This window comes from Ambystoma mexicanum, chromosome 1q (genome assembly GCF_040938575.1).
Source record: "Ambystoma mexicanum isolate Mex_15411 chromosome 1q, UKY_AmexF1_1, whole genome shotgun sequence".
Taxonomy (NCBI): domain Eukaryota; kingdom Metazoa; phylum Chordata; class Amphibia; order Caudata; family Ambystomatidae; genus Ambystoma; species Ambystoma mexicanum.
The window spans coordinates 253,512,828-253,536,429 of NC_090922.1; the positions used below are offsets into that span (position 1 = coordinate 253,512,828).

General features: G+C 45.4%; 1 protein-coding gene and 1 long non-coding RNA gene across 6 annotated transcripts in view; one reads left to right on the forward strand and one right to left on the reverse strand.

Moving 5' to 3' along the window:
- The window catches only part of LOC138527192 (uncharacterized), a 536,606-nt gene that overhangs the window by 66,462 nt on the left and 446,542 nt on the right, over positions 1–23,602 (forward strand). For all 5 annotated transcript variants that reach the window (XM_069638300.1, XM_069638302.1, XM_069638299.1 and 2 more), the window contains one exon: positions 1,100–1,244. The gene's annotated coding sequence lies outside the window, so the exon portion shown is untranslated. The remainder of the gene's footprint in view (positions 1–1,099; positions 1,245–23,602) is intronic.
- LOC138527194 (uncharacterized) overlaps positions 9,008–23,602 on the reverse strand; it is a 375,852-nt gene continuing 361,257 nt past the window's right edge. The window contains exon 3 of the long non-coding RNA XR_011283817.1: positions 9,008–10,493. This is a non-coding gene — a long non-coding RNA (uncharacterized lncRNA). The remainder of the gene's footprint in view (positions 10,494–23,602) is intronic.

Sequence of the window (23,602 nt, forward strand, 5' to 3'; positions counted from 1 at the left end):
TAACAAATTACTGAACTGCAATTGCTAAAAACACCTCCTCCCAAATTATAAGGAAAAAATTGAAGTTAAAATCCTCGTTTATTCTTGTAGGGATAACGTGGTCCAACCTATCAATTGAATAGGCCGCCTTTTGATTCACAGTATGTGTTCTATGTCCGTTATGTGGTGATCTAGTCACGACTTCTAAAACTTTGAACCACACCTGCAAAACGTGATGCTTTGCTTCAATGAAGTAGCGTTCCACAGATGGTCTCAAGTGGTCTGTCAGGATGATGGAGCGATGGTCATTCCATCTCGTTTTCACTTTTCTCATCACCTAGTCTATGTAGTGCATACCACATGGGCACCCTATACTACATATATTATTAGATATATCTCAGGTAGCAAAATACTGTAACATAATCTTCTCCCCAATGTATGGATGATATGTACTATCTCCTTTGACAATGTTTTTTTATTTTTTATTATTACTTGATTTTAACCTAAAAGGTTTTTACAAGAGTGTTTCATGAGGCTATGTCATAAACAACATATTGTTACGGTTTGGGTCTGTAGGCTATGTTGTAGGTGACGTTGCGTTAGAGTTTAAAATGAGGTCCAAGATATTTGCCGTAGCAGTCACCCAGGTGGTCTTCTCTCCTCCAATCAACCGGGACCACCATAGGTCTTCTTCGTGTAAATGAGATGATGCAAAAATGTTTTCCAGGTAAGGTTTTCTGATGTGGTCCACCGCTGGGCACATGAGTAAAAGGTGCCGAATCATTTCCACCGCTTCCTGGTTGTTGCAAAATCTACATATATTAGATGTTGACTGGTTTCTGAACCTTAGGATTTCATTCTTGGGTAAAAGGTTCAGACGTGCTCTCAAAAATAAGTTTCCTGTTTGGATATTTTACCAGGAAGGCTTGTAGCTCATGAAGCTTCCTAGCCTGTGGTGGAAGATGGGCCGCAAGTTTATAGTTTGCCGCAGAGTCCAATGTGGCAATCCAGTTTTTCTCATAGTCTTTTTTGCTAAAAAAAAAAAAAGAAAAAATATATATGTTATAATGTATTATTTATGCAAAGGTTATTAGTAACATGAATTTGTATTTACCTCAAGAGACTACCAAGGAATGTTCAGAGTGCAGCTGCTGTCGCCCCAACGCACAAAGATGTCGTGAAATTCCATCCTGTGCATCATTTTGAGCAGTCATCACACCCAAACATCTGGTATCGCTCATGCCACGGCATCTGTGAAACTTCAGGTGAGCTCCAATAAGGTATTGAACAACAGGACTTTGCAGCTAACAAGACAGGAATTGGGATGGCTGTTTTGTTTGTTTGTTTGTTTATTATTTGTAATGCGCCGGAATACCCTAGGGTAACAAGGCGCAGCAGATACAGGAATTTGCGAAGCTTAGTTGCAGACAATAAAATATATACATGGCATATACACAGTAATAATGGAAGAAAAGCAGGAATATATACAGTTAACAATTGTGTGTCCGGTATGTCCAAGTGACAAGAGGGAGGAGCAGTCTTGGGACTATAACCATGCTTGTTTTTAGACTTGGAGGGTTGCTTGACCTATACTGATTCTCGTGGTCTGCAGTCTTAGATTTATAAACTGATATGGGTTTTTCTTAGCTTGTTGGCATGCTTATATTTCCGAACTTCTTTATGCACCTTTTCTTCCAGGGTATCCCCAAACAGTTTGACACTAAAGGCATTTTCATGGCAGTTGTAATCTGTGATACCTCCGTATGCCAGTCTCCAATGTGGATGTGATATCTTCCAGATCACGAGGCCCCCCATTGCCATCGCCTAAGACCTGTCATCCTTATACGCTACATCTGAGAGGAATATCACCTACTGTTGCGTATCTGCCAGGACAGGGGCACAATCAGTTCCTTGGTCTATTGCTTTGTTTAGCATTTGGAAGCCATTCGAGACCACTCGAGCCGTGTATGACACTTACGTATTTGATCCCAGTGCAAGGTGTGCCTGTTGTACATGTTTTTTTTAGCCACATCAATCTCTTTTTCCCCCATTATTTCTAATCATCTTTCTCTGTATCCATTGAAGATCTCCAACCGGACTCTGCAAAATTGCATCTCTCTCGATATTTTCTGGTAATGATGCTTCCTCATCTCACAGAGGGAACAGTTTTGCCACAAAGCGGGAATGTAAATCTTCTGAGGTGGCATGCTTTCTGAAGTGGTATGCTTTCTGAGGATTTTCTCTTTTTATGTCGGAGGTGACTGGCAGCCCATTCATTGGAGTATACTTAAAGTGCCTCATTTTGGGGTCATTGAAGCGGTGGGTTTAAGGGACCTTAGTGTTTAAAACCCATGCTTCTAGCCACTGTCTCCAGGACCTCTCAGTCCAGGAATGTCCTTCCTGGTTCGTTGTCCTGAACTGAATCGCTCCTTTGATGTAGACATTTAATGGAAAGAAGATGATGATAAATAAGCTCCATTTTTATTTTTATTTTTTTCCTTAGTCAGAACTGTTTTCACCAACTCCAGAATTGTTTCAGATACAGAGATTTGTGTCAGATGTATCAATTGCCTTTAACGTTATGTGCCTTTTTTTTTTCTCCCCTTTTTGGCCTTCCTGGAGCCTCCCACTGGCCTACACTGATTGTCCTCGAAACAATATAGATACTACATTTTCTATGTTCCTCCATACTAGGAGCCACAGGAAATTATGAACGTGCTCAAACTTCCTTCCAGCTATTCCCCAATCTCAAGCAACCTGGCCTCCTGCTCCAGTGCCTAACTGATTCATACAGCATGCCGAGTATGTGTGAGTGGTCACTCCCCATTTTTATTTTACTTATTTATTGGTCATTTGTATGGCGTCTATAGACGGGTGTTTACAGGCGCCACAACTCAAGATGCGAGGGCGGGAAGGGGTGGCATGGGAATCCAAAAAGTAGAACAACAAAAAATGGTTACATTGGCCTTGTGACAATCCTACTGTGTAAGTGCATGACAAGGTGGTAAGTGCAAGCGGGAAAGGGGTAGAGGGAGAAGTGCAGGAGTGGGGTAGAGCAAGTGCTGGGCGAGCCAAAGCGGCAAGCGCCAGGGGAAGGGGAAGGGGAGGATGAGTGCGGTGGGCAGGGAGGACCAAGTTGGGCTAGTCGAGGGAAGGGAGCCCAAGGGCTAGGGCTGGCAAAGTATGCTGGGGGACTGGTATGGGGGGGTCTGGCCCCTGTATGACTCTGAAGGGACCAGGCCCCAGTCGCAGCGACAGATGGAGAGTTAGCAAGGAAGGGGAAGAGGGAATGAAGAGGAGAAAAGGAAAGTCTTGAGACTTAAGAAAATCCGGCTCAAGTCTGAGGGGAGAGGGAGGCTGTTCTAGAGGCAGGAGCCAGCCGAGGAAAGGGATCTACCTCACACTCTCTGCTTGGAGAAGCGTTGACCTGCAGAGAGTTGGAGTCAGAAGACCGAAGGACTCTGGCCAGGAGCTATTTAGGGAGGGAAAGCTGGATCGAGGCCCCAGACCCCAGAAAGACTTTTGGATGATGCAAAAGTCTTGAATTTGATCCTTACGGTCACCGGGAGCAAGTGGATAGGTTTTAGGGCTGGAGAGATGTGGTCCCAGGGCTTGAGGCCAAGGATAAGTCTTGCAGTCTTATTCTGGATTAGTTGGAGGGGGCGAAGGGAGGCCTGAAGGCCAGGTAAATGTTGAAGAGCCATGGTAGTGGAATGGAGCCCTGAGGGATGCCACAGGTAGAGAGTGTGGTGGAGGAGAGAAAATGACCCATTTGCACTTGGGAGGGTATATTTGAAAGGAAGGAGGTAAGCCACGCCAGTTCCCTGTCTGTGATGCCTAGGGTATCACATAGACGGTTTATGAGGATGCAGTGGTTGACTGTGTCAATGGCAGAAGAGAGATCGAGGAGGATCAGAACAGAGGGGGAGTCGGAATCCAGACTGGAGAGTAGGTCTTAACAGGTGTTCAGGAGAGCAGTTTGGGTGCCTCCGGCAGCCCTAAAACCAGACTGGTGATCGTGGAGGCAGCTGACCATTTCGGTGTGGAGGGTCGGTTGGTGGATGTCAAGTTTTCTCCATGCGTTTGCCCAAGAAAGAGGTGAAGGCGATGTGGCAATAGGTAGCCGGGCAAGAAGTGTCAGCAGACAGCCCTTTTTAGGAGAGGGTGCACAAGAGTGCTTGAAGGGTTGGGGGAAGGAGCCAGTGGCAAATGAGTGGTTGCAGAGGTCAGCCAAGGCTGGAGCGAGAGAGGCTATGTTGTCCTTGATGGTTCTGGAGGTGCAAGGGAGCACCTGTTTAGAGGAGACTTTCATAGAGCGGACAACTCTAGAGCTCTCATGTGGTGCAATGGGAGAGAAAGAGGAGAGTATGGTGGAATGGGAGGCAAGGCAGGAGAGAGGTAAGGTGAGTGGGTGGAGTGGGGATGCAGAAGACAGGACAGAATGTCCAGAGGTTCGGAGAAGTGGGAGGCCAATGCAGAGCAGAGGGTCTGGGATGGTGGAGGGGAAGAGGAGACTGTGGTAGGGTTGGCAAGTTCCTTGCAGATTTTAAGAGTTCAGTTTTGTTGTTGGTGGCTCCAGATATACAGGCTTGGCCATGAGCCTTCTTCTTGGAGCAGATGGAGAGGCGATATTGCCTTTGAAGTAGGCAGCAGGCCAGTTTGTCAGAGGATGAGCTAGATGCCAGCCACTTCCACTCTGCAGCTTTGCACTTGCGTTTCAAAGCAGCCAAGTCGGAGTCATACCAAGAGTTGCATTTGGAGGCAGGTTTCATGCGGATCCTCATGACAGGGGCACAGATGTCCAGGGTGTCTGAGATAGAGAGGTGGAGTTTAGCTACAACCGAGTCGGCGGGAGAGTCAAGTGTGGGGGGCAGAGGAGGGATGAAGGATGAGGCAAATGCAGCGACTGACACACGCTTCATCATTCTAATGACGGAGGAAGAGACTGCCAGTGCTGGTTGAGTCGAGGGGAAGGTCAAGGTGAGACGAGAGGAGAGAGTGGTCAGACCAGGAGAGAGGGGTAATGAGAGGTTTAAAGAGAGGGATGTCTGTGGGGATGAGCCTAAACAACGGTTGCATATGTCACACATAACACCCCTATAAAGTGCAAAGGCATTCTCATCTTCTATATGTGACATTAGCTGGTGATGACTCTTTCAGGAGGAGGAAGATGTATGACCTGCCCCTTCACTTTTATTTAATGCCTTACGCTGTCAGTGAAAGGCTTTTTGTGTCTCTGAATTATGCAAAACGGTTTGCTGCACCAACATTTGTGTAGTGTATACTTCTGGAATGCTAAATTCAGTGTTGGTCACACAACACTATATTCGAGGAGTTACGCCAACAATCGCGTTGATAGTGAACCCTCTAATGACTTGCCTGATCTGTTGTTTTTTTTGCTTTTTCATAGGGGTATCCTAATTTTCTGAAAGCTGTTTATTTTGCACTAGATTTTCGAGTGACTATACAGAGCCTGATTTACGTGTTTTTCAATGGGATTTTCCCATTGAAATACACTTTTGTAAATCAGCCCCACAGTATTCTAATAGCCCGACCGACACCACCAAGCAGTTGTACATGGACACCAGAGGAATGTAGTCCTTCAGCACTTTTTTCTTCAAAGCACATACAATTTAGGAAGGTAAATTAGATGGGTCAGAGAAAGAATGATACATGAGCAACACCATATCTTTCACTTTACCAAGTGGTTCTACTAGCTTGACACACTTATGGGTTACTCAGAGGATACATTTGCCATAATTGCAGAGAAGTGCATATACCTTAGCATGGCCACCCAATGCACCTGTCATCTGTTTGCACAAGAGCTGCCAATGAGGGCTTGGTTGCCTATTGGCGACTGGATCAGAAAGGTATGAATAGCCCTGCTCAACATACATATAAAGAAGGAATAGAGCAGGTTGCAAAGTATTACATACTCGGGGGAGGGGGGGGGGGGTTCCTTTTTTTAAATAAACAAGACTAGAGGTAGCTGGGCATTATAATGTAGTAGAACACCATGGACACCACTGTACCCAAGATTCTGCATTCATATGTATACACACTCTTCACAGAATTGTATTAAAACATTTTTTTTAAATTACAAGTTTCAAAATGTGAGTTTTTTTCAATATTTAATTTTGTTTTGCACACAACCAAATACATTCCATCACACGTGATCACAAAAAAAGATCAGCTATAAATCCTCTATCTCCCTTTTTTTCAAGGTACGTCCCATGCCAGGTTTCTGGTCCCTGTGGCGATTCATGGGATCACTTCACTTCTCCACAAGGGATAGCCCTTCCCTGTGAGGCTAGCGAGCTGAGACCGCTTCCCGATAGTCCCCGTAGGGGTGGTAAAAAGCAGGAGGACCTTACAGGGAGAGACTTCCCCTATAGGGATAAGGACTTCCGTTCCAAGGTGGAACTCCCTAATCCTCTTTCCCTAAAAACTATGAAAGCCTAAACATCTGTTGAGGTTCTGCAGACAGTACTTGCGAAGAAGAACATTCACAGAGTCGTACAGAAAACTCCTGCGAAAGATACAGGGACGAGATGGCGCCAAGAAGGCAAGAGGAGTGCTCAATTAAGCCAAAATACAGACTATGGCATTCTGCAGGGGAGGTCACAGCCATACAAGATGAAAAAGTAAAGGACTCGCTAAAGAGAGCAACAGGTGCGAAGCTTGGTCAGTGCAGGAGATTCAAACCGGGAGAATAGACGACACGCTGCAGGAGCAACCAAGACGTTGGGAGGATGACAGATGCAGACCAGAAGAGTCCTTCTATGGCCGAGTGAGAGCAAGCTGAGATGGAAGCTGGTATCCGGGAGACGGTGGCGTGACCTCTGCGAGGTGGACTGATTGGTCCTGCAACTACACTGATATCGCCTGCTGAAAACGTCGGCAGAGACACAGCAGGACCACAGAGAGAGGAGTGAAGCCGAACAAACGTTGGCTGGAAAAGCAGAAGCATAACACTCCAGGAAGGACCCGTGACATGCTGCGACCAAAGTAAAGGTAACTGGAGACCCGCTAGGGGAGTGGGCGCATGTGAAGAAAGCCTCTGGAGTGATTTCCTTCATCTCAGTAAGCATACTGAGAGTAAGAATTGTGAAGCAGGCCTCTGGAGTAATCTCGTTGTCTCAGTAAACACATTGAAAAAAAGATTTGTAAAAACATCGGGAGTGATCTCCCTCACCCCAGTAATTGCATTAAGGATAAAAACAGTTGGGAAGAACGCCTTGGAAGGAATCGCCTTAATTTCAGGGACGGTTACAACAGTAACCAAAGTGAACCAAGCCTCAGGAGCAGAATCGCTCATCTCAGTAAGTGGGATAAGATTGTCAAAGTCGGAGCTAAAGAGTGCAGTACATTCAAAAGAGCCTTCAGAGAAGCCTGGAGGGAACTAGAAGGGCTCATAAGAACTATTGTGAAAAACCGATAGAAGAGCACTTTGAGTCACGAAAGCAGGAGAACAGTGTCATTCTCCTGGGTTGCATTTGTTGAATAAGAAGCTAAAGTCACAGGTTGTCAAGAGAAGGTTGAACTTGTGGAGACAGGAGATTGGAGTCATTCCCTTGGTATATATACAGACTTTTTAACATTGCTTTTAGGGCTCATCTCTGTAGAACCAGGAGAAGGAAGTCATTTTCTGGGTACCATTTGGGTTTCTTTCTGTTGTGTAACGGTTTATTGAAAAGCCACCCTAAACACAGGTAGTTCATTCCCTGCCCACTGAAGTGGTTATGCAACAAACTATTTAACAGATTATTTTTTAAAATCCTATTTCAGACACACATCATGAAGAAACAGGCCGGTGTATGGGAAATATATTGGTGTTTATTTAAATTAATTGTAATAGAAGTTAGCACGAAAATATCGAAAACACCACATTATCCGTGGCACAGCACAATCAACTTATCTCAGCATAAGTAAATCACAAAACTGAGTTAAAAAGAACACAGACCCAATTATTTCCTTTCTTTAAATTGCACTTCACAAAATAATTACACTGATCAATAAAGAAGGCACTTGGGTAATGTTGTCAATTTTGATTTCCCTCCAGGCTTAAAAGGGTAGCAGTAGGATTTCAAGAATGGTCAAAATACATATGGCAATTATAATTTTACCCACACTTTTGGTTTAAAATAAACACAGGGTGATGTATTGCTTCATTTTTGAGACCCCGTCCCCCTTGCTTTGGTCGAAGTTGGGAAGTCGGACAGAAAAATCTGAATTATTTGGGGAATTTTGGATTGCACACTTCCCCTTACAGAAAAGGCCTTGGTTGGGAAGCTGGATAAAAAGGTTGGCCCGATATAAGAACAAAGACACTCCTCTTCATTAAAGAAGTCGGGGTCAGCCGGACAACAAGGATTACCTAATTAAATTATAGGCTATAGTTTTCAGCGCACACTGCTCAGTGAGCTTTAATTTCGAATTTTAACAAAATTCACACCGTAGTGTTCTGCCAAATGGGAAATTAATGAAATTAATATTTTTGGTTACATAGGCTAAGGATCTGCACAGGTTTGCCCCCCCCACTATAAAGGGAAAGGATTCGAGGCAAGCAGATTTCCCCCCCCCCCCACTTTTTGGTTTTCCAGGGCTTAGTTCTACTTACATAGCAAGCCTCTGTTTATGGTTCAGGAAATCCAGGTGCTTCTCTGGACACTCTGGAAAGATAGGGCATGGGTCGGGTCACTCCTCTCTCCAAGATGGCCTCCAGCTCTCCACCACAGGATCCAGTCAGCTTTGGGGCCTTCCTAGAAATAGACAGCTTCACGCAGATGCACTCTCAGCAATCTCCTCTGGTGTCTCCTTACAGCTGTCAGATGGTAAGTTTCAAAAACCTTCCTGAGGGTCTGTCTCTTCTCTCTGTCCTCCTGTCTTTCTCCTTTTTCTGTCTCCCCATTCTTTTGTGTGCAAGTCCCCCTTATATAGCAATAATGACATCACCAATTTGAAATTATTTTGGGGAGGTACCCTGCAATAATTCCTGCCACTAGGATTGGACAGTTAACCTCTCTCTCCTCCCAACCCCAGCCTCCAAGTCAGGATTGGTTTAGGGGTCTGGAACAACATATGGCAATTGCTATTTGTAATCGCCCCTTTGTTCTCCCTTCACCTTTTTGGCAAAAACTAGTTAAGTATCACAACTTCAAAATTTTACTAGCAACTGCCATACTAAACATATTTTCTGATTTAGCTAATCATGGAGAATTAGATAAGCCGACCACCAAATCCGTACGATGTAGAATGGCCATGTGGCACAACATTGTGCCATTTTCATAGAAAAGCACAACGGTTATGAAGATGTACGTTATTAAGCATAATCCCTAATTTCATTTTTCACCCGCTCACCAACTCTCCCATTTGGAACATGTTCAGATCAGCCAGAAACCTAGTCTAACTGGCCATTACAATTCCCAGAGTCACAGGTATATGCATTTTATATCCCCAAAATTGCCTGGAAGTTGTCTAGAAAATTTTTACAAAAAATGAAATCAATCCACATTAGGGTTTCGGAGAAAAAGGCCTAAATGATGATGGTCCTTTTAAATTAGTTGTGAATGTTCATGTTGGACAAATGGCAGTTTCTTCCTTCCGGCCATTTATTTTCACTGGGTCCGCCTGTGACCAGAGGTTTTTTTGAGTCTCTCTGAAGTTGGTAGTTTGCTCTTTGAAGTTGCAGCCCCCATTCTTCACGTCTTTTAGTCATGCTCCATCCCAGGATGACTTTCCTTGAAGACCTGCTTTGAGAGCCAACAGGTCTGGAGAACACTGGGCTTTTGAGACCTTCAGCAGGAAATGTTATTTTAAGTAGACCGGAGATGGGAGATGTGACATCCAGGCTGGAAGTGGGAGATTTCCTTTGTGAAGTTTTGACCACAGCCAGAAACCGGGTCTGCCTTGGGCTGACATTTTCCATGAAGACAAAATGGCTCATCAAATGTCACTGGAGTTTTGTAGGTGAAACATAATGTACATTGCTTTTGTCAACCCACACATCATGTTTTCTTTTCCTGATATTTTTTCCACTTTTGCTTTTTGAAAGGCGTTTTTATTTGCACACACCTGTGCAGGCTGTCTTTGTTTTCAATGTTTAAAAACATGTGACCGGGATCTTTGATTCCTCCTTCATTTGTAAATTAAAATGCAGCGTGTCCATTGGTAATGACAGGTATTCCCCTTTCCACATGGCTCTTTAACTTTAGTTGAAAAACAAAAGCCAGGCCGTTTTTGTTTGTATTTAAATGCCTGCCATTCATGCTAAAGGGACTTCTGTTTGGGCCTTTAAATGCACCCTATATGCCCCCCCACCTGTTCTTCCATGACTCTTTGTTGGGGAAGAGTAGGGCAGAGTGGGGTTTCCTTAGGCGTAATTTCCTTCATTGGGAGTGGGCACTCCAGTCTTACCTTCCATCTTTGGGTTGGATGGCGTGGCACGGCACCCCCTTTCTTCCTTCCTTTCCAGGTCCCTGGGGTCCGCACCGGACTCAGCTCTCACCTGCAGGCTGGAAGTTAAGGAGGTTAGTTCTCTAATAAAAGATAGAAAAAGTACTTTTTACACACATTTTTCCCTGTGAAGATTTACATAGAATTTACAACAACATAGTTATAACATGACATTTCCATTTCACAAACACATGTTATATGTTTTCTTAATTTGTACAATAACAAATTACTCCCTGATAGATGTATCCGATTTGTCATCCTTCCTTTTCATTATTCAGATGGTTACTTTGCTCGACTTTCATTTGACTCATCAATCAGTCATAAAGTGTGTTTGGGATGACTGGTTTTCAACTGATTGATGTGGACCCATTTTTCTCCTGTCAGTTCTCCTTTTGGGATGTGGATCTTGTAAGCAACAGGTGATTATTTTATCTACAATTTCAAAGGCACACCACCAAGATGGGATGAATTTCCGCTCCTTGGCCCGATTCCTTTGAAAATTGTACAGGTAAACCTTGTCACCTATTTCGTACTCTTTCTTGGTGGTCTTTAGTTCATAGTAGGTCTTCATTCCTTCAGCCAACTTTTCTAAATTGCACTGAGCATGTTGGAGGTACTTCTTTAAATTTTCAATGTACTCATGAGTGGTGGACGCATTTATCAGTGTCTACTTCTGAGTCCTATAGAGCAGATGCTGTGGTAACACAATTTTTCATCCGGATATGAGCTCAAATGGAGACCTCTTTGTTGCAGAAGATGGTGTAGACCGAATAGCCATCAGGACAAGCGGCAATCGGATGTCCCAACTGGGTCCAGAGTCTGCCACAAACTTCTTTTAGATACTCACAATTGTTTTGTTGCATTTCTCCACTCCCTTGCTTGTGGCCAGGTGGTAGGCAATGTGGAGGTTTCTTTTCACCCCTAGAATCTCTCACATCTTTGCAATCACCTCACTGGTAAAATGGCTTCCTTGGTCCGACTCAATCGTTTGCGGGAGGCCGAAGCGAGGGAAGATGTGGTTGATCATTAGTGCAGAAGCTGTCTCTGCCTTGCAATTTGGGGCTGGTAGACATTCTACCCACTTTCTGAACAAGTATGTCACAGTCAACATATACTTGTTTCTTTTAGAGGAGTGAATCACTGGCCCGATTAAATCGACTTGCAAATCTGACCAAGGCAGTGTCATTCCCCTTTTTTGTAGGGGAGCTCAGTGTGTGAGTGAACTGGGTTCGAATTGAGCACACACAAGACACCCCTTTGGGTAAGTGTTGAGGTCCTGGCCCATGTGTGGCCAGGAGGCGACCTCCTGCAATATTTCCAATGTCGTATGAAACACCCTATGGCCGTGGCCGTGTCATGGGCATGGTTCAACATCAGGCTTTGGAATGAGATAGGTACCACCTAGGGGTGTCATGGTATTAGTTTTTTGACGGTACGATAACCTTCTTGCCAAATGACGGTATATCATGGTTATCGCGGTATAGCAGGTGGAGTTAACCAATCTTAACAAATATTTTCTAAAAATGTCATGAATTGTCAGATTTATCATCACAAACAAAACCAGGCACCCAGGGCCAGAATTGGGCTTTTCAGCATACTTTCCACTGAAATGCCACCCCTTGCTTCCACCAAACACAAGTGTGGAGAGGAGGAGGAGGGGGGCGGGGGAGCCCTGTTGCGACTGGCAAAGCAAACTGAATAGCTTTTCTTAAGTGGTCATTTAAGCTTTTAGCTCCCCCACTGGCTAATGGTGAAGATGAACATGTTGCCATCTTTATAACCTGCATGCCACAGATCAATGGAGGCTGATGGTAGTATACGCTTGTGCGCATACACACGCACGCTCTCTTTACGTTACAGCCTTTAGTTTACTTGAGGGCCAAAAGGTGTTCAGTAATCACGGACATCTTACCCTTTGGTATGGCAGCAGGGAATACCACAGATGAGTGAATTTCTCAGTGTGACTTATTATATGTAAATTCAATGATTGGACCACGGAAATCCCCCATTGTCATATGTTTAGCAAACATTATCCATTATAAATATATAAACCCCAAAGCCGCCAACCCAAAGTAACCCTTTTCCTTCTTGGCACCGTATTTATTCTTCCTATTGCTAACATACTGATTTTGTGTCAGGCACGTGTGGTTTATTGAATGGCATTAAAAACTGCTCCAATCGATACTGCTTGGCAGATGGCACATCCAACAGTGCAAGACAAAGACTGTGCAGCACTTGCTTACTGCAGCCTTTCCAAATCAGATTGGAAAGCACACTTAACGGTATAAACGGTATACCGGTATAAACAATGTGACTGTTATTATTGTTCAATTAAGTGGTTCACGGTATCTTTAACGGTATACCGTTATACCGTTACATCCCTAGTACCACCCACTGGTCACAGCCGGATAGGGCTCTCCTTACCAACAGACCATCTTGGATCCGGAACATTTTGGAAAACTTCATCAACACCCAGAGATCCTCTTTACCGGCATAATCCGACTCTTTTAGAAGAAAGCTTATGGGGTCTTCATTGTGTCGATGAAATTTCCCAATGATCGAGTCCTCTTTCTGTGCAGTGATCAAATCTTCATCTGGGGTATCTTTACTCCACTGGGCTGTTGAGAGTTTGCTGTTAGCCCAAGTTTGTGACCTTGTGACAGCTGCCATTTGGATTTCACATATGTAGGGATTCCATTCTATGAAATCCCCCTGCAGAGCTCCATTTTAGCCAGCTGGTAGCCAGGTCATTCCCAGTCTTATCTGGCCCCTCTATCTTGGAATGACCGTATCATCTTCCAATAGATGGTCATCTCCTTGGAAGTCACCAAATCATCAATTGGCTGGGTTAGTTTGGCATACTTTAGGGGTTTGTTGTTGGCACAAAGCATGCCTCGATTCTTCCAGTCTATCAGGTGCTCCACAAACCCATTCCTGACATAATCGGGAGTCAGTGATTATGACCAGTTCATTGAGTTGGTGGTGCACTGCAGTGAGGATGGCTGGATAAACAGCCATCAACTCTGCCACCTGACTACTTCGGGGTCCTATTTTATAACCAGCAGAGGGTTCCAGGGTATCATTCACCCAGGCATTCCCAATGCCAGCCACCAGTTATTTTTCCCCGTTGCTATCAACATGGTATAAATACCCATCCACATAAACTGTGGGTATCCCTTGAAACGTGTCTTCATAGACCTTGTGTGGGGAAGTTAAGTACGCCTCCATGTTGTTGTTGGTCATTAGACTTTCATCCTCGACAGTTTTCTTGAGCACAATCATGAAAGTCCGCCAAACCTTGTTCTAGGGTACGTTTCTTGTTTTGGCCATATCTGACCTCCACAGGAAAGCCTTGCATGGACAGAATCCAGGAAGTAATCCCTGATTCTGTCACTTTGTAGGTAATGCAAGGGTTGGTGGGGAGTCTGGACAATGATGTGCTCCCCCTGTATGAATGGGTGGTAATTTGTCAGTGCCCACACCGTTGCCAGGAGTGCCTTCTTGCAGTCATTGAATTTTTCCTCCACAAAGGACAAAGTCTTGCTTGCGTATGAGATTACTTTGTTGACCTTGTCATGCTTTTGGTACAATACTGCTGTTAGGCAAGTATCTGAGAACCATGTCTCCAAGAAGAACTCCTTTATGGGGTAAGTGTGATGCTGGAAATGCATTGGAGGGACTGGGCCTCCCTGTCCTTGTTCTGTAGTCCTTTGTCATGTATGTTCTGTGTTATTTTCTGCCCAGGAGCCCATGTGGGACTCCTGGCAGTGCAGCACTTCCTCGTTTTAGTTTGGTGTACAGACCCTTGGGATACCCTTATGGCACCCATGGTTGGGAGTACAACCCTGTACCCCTAGTGTATGTTTTTGGGCATCTGTGTGTGGTGGCAGCTCCATGCTCAATTTGACAGATGCTCTGAATATCCTCCATTTTTGGATACCCAGGTCCTGCCATTGGAATCAGTTGATTCCGGATAGGAGACAAGATGGCCCTGTGGCCTCTTACTTTTTATTGCCTGTTACTTTGTTTTTCCCAAAGTCCAGGGAAGCCCTGACTCTGTCCCTTCCCCCTGACTGGCTGCTGGTTGGAAGTTCCATATATGGTAGTGTGGGGAAGTCCAGGCCAGAAAGGCTGGAGCCTTCCCAATGACTATGTTATGGGTACGCCCGTGGCGTGGGACCTGGGTGAATGGAGTGTGTGACGAATACGCATTTCATGTTATGGGTGTCTAGTATCTGGTGGTTGACACAATGACTGACTGAGACAGCCCTGCCCAAAACTGGTATGAATGCAGTGTGGAGTGCTGAATGGCAGAGTGCTTGTCCGAATCCACATTCCGTGTTGCGAGTGTCTGGATGGAGAAGAATGGCCTGAATGCACTGTGAGCCTGATTAGCTGCATGACTGCATGAATGCCCTTCTGAAAGATTGGTTGCCTGAGTGTGACCCAGCAGAGTGAATGAGAGATTAACAGTATATCTGGGGGCCTCTCACTGATGGAAATCATTCAGAAGCTGAAGTTGATACTTGATGCTTAACCTTGAAGTCTGCTGGAAGAAGAAGAATTGCTGCTGCTGTCCTTGGCCAATCTGAAAGCTGCTCGACTGTCAAGGAACTGATCCAAGAGAGGACCTGGCTAGGAGACCTCTTCCCGAGCTACGAGGGACCATCGTGTACCAGCTGATCTTTGCCAAAGCTCCCTGGATGTCAGACCCTCGAAAGGCTGCCGACTGGAGACTGGGACCGTTGCGGAATCACGAAGCAAAGCTCCCGGACATTGAAGTCCCTCACCGTCGACGACAGCCGACCAGAGCCGCAGTGCTCCTTTGCTTAAGACCTTTGATCCAAGGACACCCTGGCTCATCACTGTCGACTGCTTTCATCCTGCCAGAGAAAGTCAAGGCCGCCGAGAACCATGGAGAATCCGCCGGTGGGTTTCCCGCCACCCGAAGACCAAAGAGATGGTGACGACCCAACGCCCTTGCTGGGCCAAAGTTCTTCGACTCTTTGCAGCAACGAACACTCATCGTCGAGGTGCACTGCACGCCTCAGCTTGCAGGATGTTTTTGACCGATCGTCAACTAGCACCGCAAGAACCGAAGCTGCTGCCGCAACAACATTGTTCTCCCTTTTTCTTCACCGACTCTCGACGACCCGTGGCTCCTGCCTTAAAGGGAGTGCACTCAAGAAGGGCCCGTCGATGACTCACCAAAGAACTCTACGAAACCAGGTACTTTGGGGTCATAGAAACTTTAAAAGGAATCGAGACTATATTGAGCATAATTGGACTGGGCTTGTCAATGCGCTTTTATTTACAGGTTGCCCAGGTGGGTGATCCTCACACAGAACTGTCTCTAGATAGTCAGGGACCGTTCTGCCATTGCTTGATTTAACTTGCTTTCTTTTTGTGTCTATCGTTGACTCATCTTGCAATCTGATTCGTATGCTATTTGGGGCTGTTAGCCGTGGTCGCGTTTCAAAGGAATCTATAGAAAGAGTGGTACCACATAGACCTGTATATATTTGCCTTATATAAATAAGCATCAAGTTATACACACAATCACAATAACACACTTTGTACTCTGGCAATACTATAAAGACTGTTTTCACTGGCATAGTGTGTGTACATTCCTTTGTGGGTGCTTGGGGACTACACTGTACTTAAGAACCAGCCTGCGTCACCTCCTGAGAGCTAAGCCTTGATTGCTCGTCTACTGCTACCAACAATAGAGAATCTTGGCTGGGATGCTCTGTGCCTCTCTTCTGCAATATATAGAGAGCAGGAGTACAGATACCCCCCTCCGGTGCTTTACAGTAAGCCAAACAAGGAGCCTCAGAAAGGCTTATTTTCAGTTGTTTTACTGCCTCGGATTGTTCTGGACCCCACTCCCACTTGACTCCGGCCTTAAATAAATGTGGCAAGGGTTGAGTGACCTCTGCGTAGTCTTCAATGAACTTTTGACTTCAGTTAGTAAGTCCATGAATTAATCCTCGCAGAGTGGTAGGGTCTTTTACTTTTAATAAGGCTTCCACCTTCTTTGCCTGGGGATTAAGACCCTCAGGTGTGATCTCATGCCCTAAGAAGTTCACTCTGGTCTTACACCCCTGTCCCTTCTGCAAGGACAGTTTTGCCCAGCCTTCTGCAATTGGGAAAGAACATAGTAGGTTTCTGCTATGTGTTCCTCCACAGTTGAGCTCTTGATCAAAACATCATCCACATAGACCAGGTTTCTACTTTCGCCCAAATCAGGCACGGCCTTATGTAGGAAGATGTTGAACTCGTTGCCAGAGTTTATGTATCCAAAGGGGGTCCCGGTCCACATGTAATGCTGCCCCCCCTGAAGGTAAAGGCAAGCTTGTACTGGTCTTCTACTCATGGGTACTGTCCAGTAACCGTTGGTCAGGTCATCCTTGGGTCTGGGCCAGTCGCTGATCACTGTAGGGAAGGGGCCATCTTGACATGTGGACCATTTTGTTTAACCCCCTCAGGTCTGCACATAGTCTCCATTGGCCGTTTGGTTTGAGCATCCCAATTACCGTGTTGTTGAAGGTACTGTGGACCGGCTGAATTACCCCACACGATTCTAAATTCTTAATCTCTGTGAGTGACTCAATGGATGCGAGAGGTAACCGGTAAGTTGTTTCACAAATATGGGAGCTATCTCTGGGTCCGTGGGAATGATGGCTGAATGAATGTTTGTGCATCCACAGTCGTATGAGTCCACAGAAAAAATATCTTGGAATTCCAGGAAGACCTGTTTTAGCTTTTGTCTTTGCTCCACGGTCTCACAGGCATCAGCCAGATTGATATTTTCCTCGACCATCTGCCTGAAACCTGGAACGACCTCAGGCTTGGCAATTTCGGCTGTATCCTCCAGTTGGGGGGAGAGATCTCTTTTGATGGTGTTGACCTGGACAGGGGATTCGAGGTAGTGGTCCTTGACTCTGAATACTACATCCTCCTGCCTAATATCACAGGTCACCTCTTCCACACCGTAGGGGCAGGAAGAGAACACCAGGAAATTCCCCCCCATGCCTAGTAAAAATGTTTTCTGGAGGAATACAGTTGCTGATGTCGAAACAATCGTTTGGGATTGGTCCCATGATTTCATTACCTAAATCAATAGAATAATTTTGGGCATCAACCGCCATTCCAATAAAGGTGTCTGCGCTCAAAGTGATACTTCGAGGGTCGCTGTTATCCACCAATATTCGAATGGTGTTGTGGTCTAGGTCTACTAGGTCTAGTAGAGGTATCGGATTTAAATATAAACCTTGTTGTTGGAGATGGGAATTTAGATTTATATATGTGTATTTTGAGGGGGTAGAGTACATTGTCGCACCTGTCCGGGGTAACGCAGCAATTGAGCTGACCCAAATGTTTATTCAATGTTGTCAAAGCCCATTACTCACCAGTTGGGACCAGGCTTTATTATTAATTGGGTCCAAATTGATTGCAAATCAGTTGAGAATGTCACTTCCCAGATATAAGGCGGAAGGGACATCTCTCACGACCCAACAATTATGGGCTATACTTTTGTTGCCAATGGCAATCTTTAGCATACACCTGCTAGGCAGGAGATGTTTGTAATTTGGGGTTTTCAGACCTACTTCCCATTTGTCAATTTAAATGTGGGAATGGTCTGATCTTTTGGGAGTTTCCTGAATAATTCTTTGCTGATGAAGCTCCTTCCATTATTCAGGCATACGCTGGTGAGCACTGGTTCCTCCCTCTCATTTAACTGAATGGGAAAAACAACTGTTCACCCTTTTTCTGAATGTCCGTCAGACTTTGAGCGGACTCTTCCTTGTCTTGTTTCACAGGACTCGAGGTTTCTTCTGATTTTGGAGCGTAAAATGTTAGCGTGTTCCCTTCCACTGTGGATTGCCACTTAAAACTGTGAGGATGGTTTATTTTTAAGACTGGAGAAGGGTTCCCATCACCAGTTGGTTCTCCTACAGAAATGACTGTGATGTCTGGGACTTGGTTGTTTTTAAAACGGAATGCTACATTCTCACAGCGTTGATCAATTACGTGACCGGTACCATTCAGGCTTACATAATTGGTACTCAAATTAATAGGGTGGTTAGTCTGAGTCCAGAGGACCTTTGGTTTGCGCAGTCGATCAGAGGTGATAACCTCCTCAGGAGATCGTTCCCCAGTAAACAAGGTGTGCCCTCTGGAGTCACAACGATCACTGGATGTTTCAACCGATGCCGTACAATTTTTGTGTCCAGATCCGCAGTCCCTTCGACGGAAATATTCCCGTCAAACTTTTGGAGTTGTCCGGGAAGTGGTGTGAATGGAATTTGGTGGCCCTCCCCCAGTCCTGAGTTTAATTGGTCAGAGGCCCTTTTTGACAGGAGGGTGGCTTGGGATCCTGTATCCACCAGAGCCGATAATTCACACTGACCTTGCACCTTAACCGGTGCATAAAGCAGCCTTGTTTCTCCTCCAAGGTGCAAAGAAAGTGTGAGTTATTTGACAGCCCGGTGGTCATTTTTTTAATATTGAACTCCGACACTGTGTGATCTTGGGCAGTTTTCTGTGCCAGAGTTCGGGAATCTGTAAAAATAACTTGGCAACTCGCAATGGGAGTTGTTGGGGAATCCTCCTTTCCCCCAGCTCCTTGGCTGTCCCCCGTTACCTGGCAACAGTTCTCAGAACCTATTTGGAGAAAGGACACTCCCTCCGTTTCACTTCTGTGTGGCTCACATGTTTAGGGTGGAATAGTGTCTAGTTCTGGGTCAGTCTCCATACTTGCCCTGTCCCAATCAGGGTCCTTTGGGACCCATTTTTCTTTGGGAGGTCTTCCCCCCCCCCTCCCTGTTTTTTAAAGAGAAGGTCTGCTTACCTGAATCTTCCAGTGATTCTTCTCTTTCAAAGGGGATAATTCGGATTTCCTCCACAATGTGGGTTCTTCTTTGGCCTCTCCTACTTACCCTTTGCTTTTTGGGTTATAACATTTTGGGGGTAAAAGACTCTTTCAGGCTGAGAGGTTTTTAGCGGTTCTGTTTGGGTGAGAAAGGAAGCTTCCTCAAGGACTTGACATCTCCCCTCCACCCGGACCCCCTCCTCCGGAACCTGTGGTTTGTCGGAGGTTTCCTCCTGTCATTTCCCCCCTAGGTCATCGGACCTGGGTGTTGGGGAATTGGGAAGCAGGGTTAGGTTGAGAAGTGAACTGAGCCCTCAGCATGCACCCCAGATCATTGGTCAGTTGCTCTACCTGTTGCTCCAGTTGCAAGACCTTGTCTGGGTGGTAGGGAGGTCTCAAGTCATACCTCTGTTGCTCCTGAAAGGGTAACTGTCCCTTCTCCCAGAGTAGCTTGGGTACTGGATATTCCCCCCATAACTTTCCATCCTGAATCTCCCCTCTCCCAGGTTCAAGGATCTAGTGTCCTAGAACCAGGGAGAGAGAGGTTTGTTTAGGAGGTTCTGGTTTGGGGGATATCTGGGGGAAAAAATTCAGATTGGGAGGTGGAGTAATACTTCTCTCTCGAGGGAGGTTTGGAGGGAGGTTTCCTGGGGCAGTACTTACCTGATTAGTTCCCGCCCTTGGGCCGGGGAGAGTATACATACCCAGGATTGGTTTACTACCCTTGAACCTAGGACTTATATAGGTGGCATGGTCCGAGGGATCATTGTTCTGGGGCCCCATCTGACAACCAACTCGATTGGGCTGGGTTGGAGGGGGGGTCCCTTCTGCTTTCCATTTTGCTTGTTGGCAGGAGGGTTACTTTTAGCCCCCCCCCTGTCTCCAGATCCAATGGAGGGGTCGTTTCTATCTCCGGCACCTTTGCAGCAGCAGGGGTGTTAGATGGTTTGGGGGCTTTGACAGTAATTTTACTCTCAGCAGGCTTTTGGCCCGCATTAATCCTGGTGGCCTGTTTAATTGCTCAATCCAGGGTCCTATGCTCGTGAAAGTCAAGCACCAACTGAGTCATTATGTATTTGGGTAGAGCATGGAAATATGTAGTTATGAGCTCCCTACTAGGGGTGTTCACCCGCCAGGAAGTCTGAGCAAATGTGCACTTTAGCTCCTGCATAAACTTCCTCGGCGCCTGATCTTGCCCACACTGCAAGTTATATGCAGCCTTACGGGCCTGTTGTGGTTTCCTATGTGTGGAAAAATGTTTCAATATGGGTGCCTTATAAGTGGACCATTTATGATGATCCTGGTCCTGCAGTCCTGCAAAGAAACTGGAGTACTCGGATGAGAATGTCCATTTAGCAGCTATACAATTCACATCATTCCTGATCTGGAATGATGCCATCATTTGTTCTAAAGTTACAGGTGTTCCCATACCGAATACTTGGCTACTTGGCATTCTTGTGGTATGGGGGTCAGGAAGCTCCTTATGGCCTTGATTTGTCTTATTGGGTCTTTCACAAATACCTTGCTCTGCTTTGCTGTCTTTTTCTTCCTCTGCACCTGAGTCCATTCACATTCTGACTCAGAACTGCTACCGGTACTCCCTTCCCTGTCTTCTAGGCATTCCCCATCTCTGTGACTGTAAATATCTCCCAGAACCACAGTGTCTGGACTCCTCTCACCTGGACCAAAGTGAACTCTCAGGGTCACTCTCCCTGGAGTTCCTTTCAGGCCCAGGATAGAACCCAGTTTCCTCATCCCTCCTACCAGGGAGGAATACCAACAATTCCCCCCCCTTTCCCCTCAAAATACCAAGGTTTTTAGAACCTAGGCTGATGGTCTGGCTTTTCTCCTTCAGCGAAGTGTGCAAGGTGGTCACTTTGCAGTTGCATCTTTGGCCAATCTAACTTCCTGACTTTCTCCTCAGATGAGTTTTCATGGTCTGAAGTACTTACCATATTATTTCTTACTTCCCAGGACACACTGGCCCGGCCACTTTCCCTTTTGTGTGGAAGAGATGAGTACTCATTAATATCAGACAGGGACTGGCCTTCTTGATCAGTTGGGCTAGGCCTGGGTAAGTCGAACGGCCTCATTTCACCCTGTTCATGATAGATTGCATGCATAAGGTCAGTTCCCATTTGTGCATGAGCGGATATAAATGACTGGCATGGGGCCCCTGCTCAGCAGGGTGCCTCACCTTGATCAGTGGGCCTTGTTCCGTATCCTGATTGGTCAGGGTGCCTCAGGTCCTGTTTATAATTTTCGATTTCCTTAGTGAGGCTCTCACAGCTGTCTCTATTTATTTGCTGTTGGTCGTCAGAGAGCTGACTTTTTAATTCTGACACTAAGGCCTGGTTAATCCCATTTACCCTGCTCTGAGCTACCAACCGATCCTTAGTTTGCTGCACCTCCTGTGCGGGGTACATTTAATGCCCTTGCAGAAATCCCCTTCAAACAAAAACCGCATGGAAATAATGCGGAAAAACGGCTGAACTTTTCTTTCCATGGTGCATGTTTGGCAAGCACAAAACACAAGAATGCCACCAAAAGAAGTGCTCTGCATTGTTTTGCCTCCATTTGAAATCATCTGAAAATGACCTGCATAGAGAACGGCACCATATTTGCTGTTCTGTTTTTCTGAATACTAAAGCTGCACACATGACATCCAAGACGGCTTTGTAATTTGCTCTGGAGTTCATTTTAAAACATCACAAAGTTGTGCCTTTCATGGAAACCCACCCTGGCATGCTTTAGTGCTGCCGAGTACCAAGATGTGAGACCATACATTTCCAGAACAGCTGATGTACTGGGAAATCATTTGAAAGGCAAAGAGTTTGGTTTTCTACTTAAATACGACTTGTGTTTTCTTTTCTATAAACCATTGCGCACCAGCTGCAGTAAATGAAAGAAATAATTTTGTGTTTCTTTTTCTCATATCAATTTCAAAGAAATGCCTGGCAGTACATCTGTGTCCAGAAACTGACCATATCTGTAAAAACACTCCAGAAGGTTAATTAACAAGGAACTGTGTGCTGCGGAAACTGCATTGATAAACTCATAATGAACTGAAATAAACACGTGTGAATTTGCTTGTCTGAAAATCAGGAAAATTCTGTTTAAAAGTGCAAATGGCAAATGAATGTGTTGCTCGCATAGAAACAGTATTGTATTTATGGGGGGGGTGGTTTGCAAGGACATGGCTACCTAAAATGTACATTATATTTATTCCCAAAAAGACTTGGTTTCTGTTGAAAGAAAGAAAAATATTAACGTTGAAACCAGCAGAAGAGGGTTGGCCCAAGCACTTACTTCAATGGTGCCCTGCCTTCCATGGGAAAATAATTATCTCCACAAGAGAACCAGCCCCCATGGGCATATGAAAGGGCCAAAGTGTGGGAGTTCGCAGCCTCGTCAGACTGGCCGGCATTTCTACAAAAAGGAACAAAGGGCAACTAGCATTTTCACCAGGAGGTGCTATTTCCTTTGACACCCCTCCACAGCCCAACTGCCTGGCTTCAAAGGGCGTCATGGACACCGTTTGTTCAAACTGACCCAGGGGAAGACAATTTGGCTGCGGGGGTTGGAAAGACCGCCCACACTTGTGACTAATCTAGCCCATGGATTTTAAAGAACTTTTTACATTAAGACATTTCTCTCAATGCCCTGAATCAGCAGTAATGTTATATTATGCAAGTATTTTTTGGGATTTTTAAACAAGCAAAGTAAGACCCAGTGCATGTTGCCCAGTGCATGTTGCTAGCACCTGGGGAACGGGAATGGCAGGTAAAATGCATTTCTGGGTGAAGTATAAATGGTAACGATCTAAAACTGGGTGACAATATGCTGAATAGTTGTGGGCATATGTGTAGCCATTTGCAGAATTGTAACTATTATGTTTCTCCTAAAAATTGGGAAATTGTGCCCAAAAGCGATGCTACCTCGCACAGAGTTGCCGATCGGACTGTCCGATTCCCTGTGAAATATGGAATCTGCTGTTTTTTTAAGATCGTGACTACTACAGATTTGAGGTTTTGCTCCATAAATTATTTTTGTAAAAAGTAACTGGGGAAACAAAGAAAGGTTTTAAATGCACGCACATAAAAATTATGTCATTTCCCCTGAACCAATCAGCCCGGAGGGAGGAGGGGACACCAGTAGCCTGGCCTATCCCAATAGAGGGTAAGTCCTGAGTACCCCCCCCCCACAGGTTGTAAAATTCGATGAGGTCACTCTGGCTATATAAGCGGGAGACAGTGAGACACATGGGATTCAAGACTCCAAAACCAGATCCGG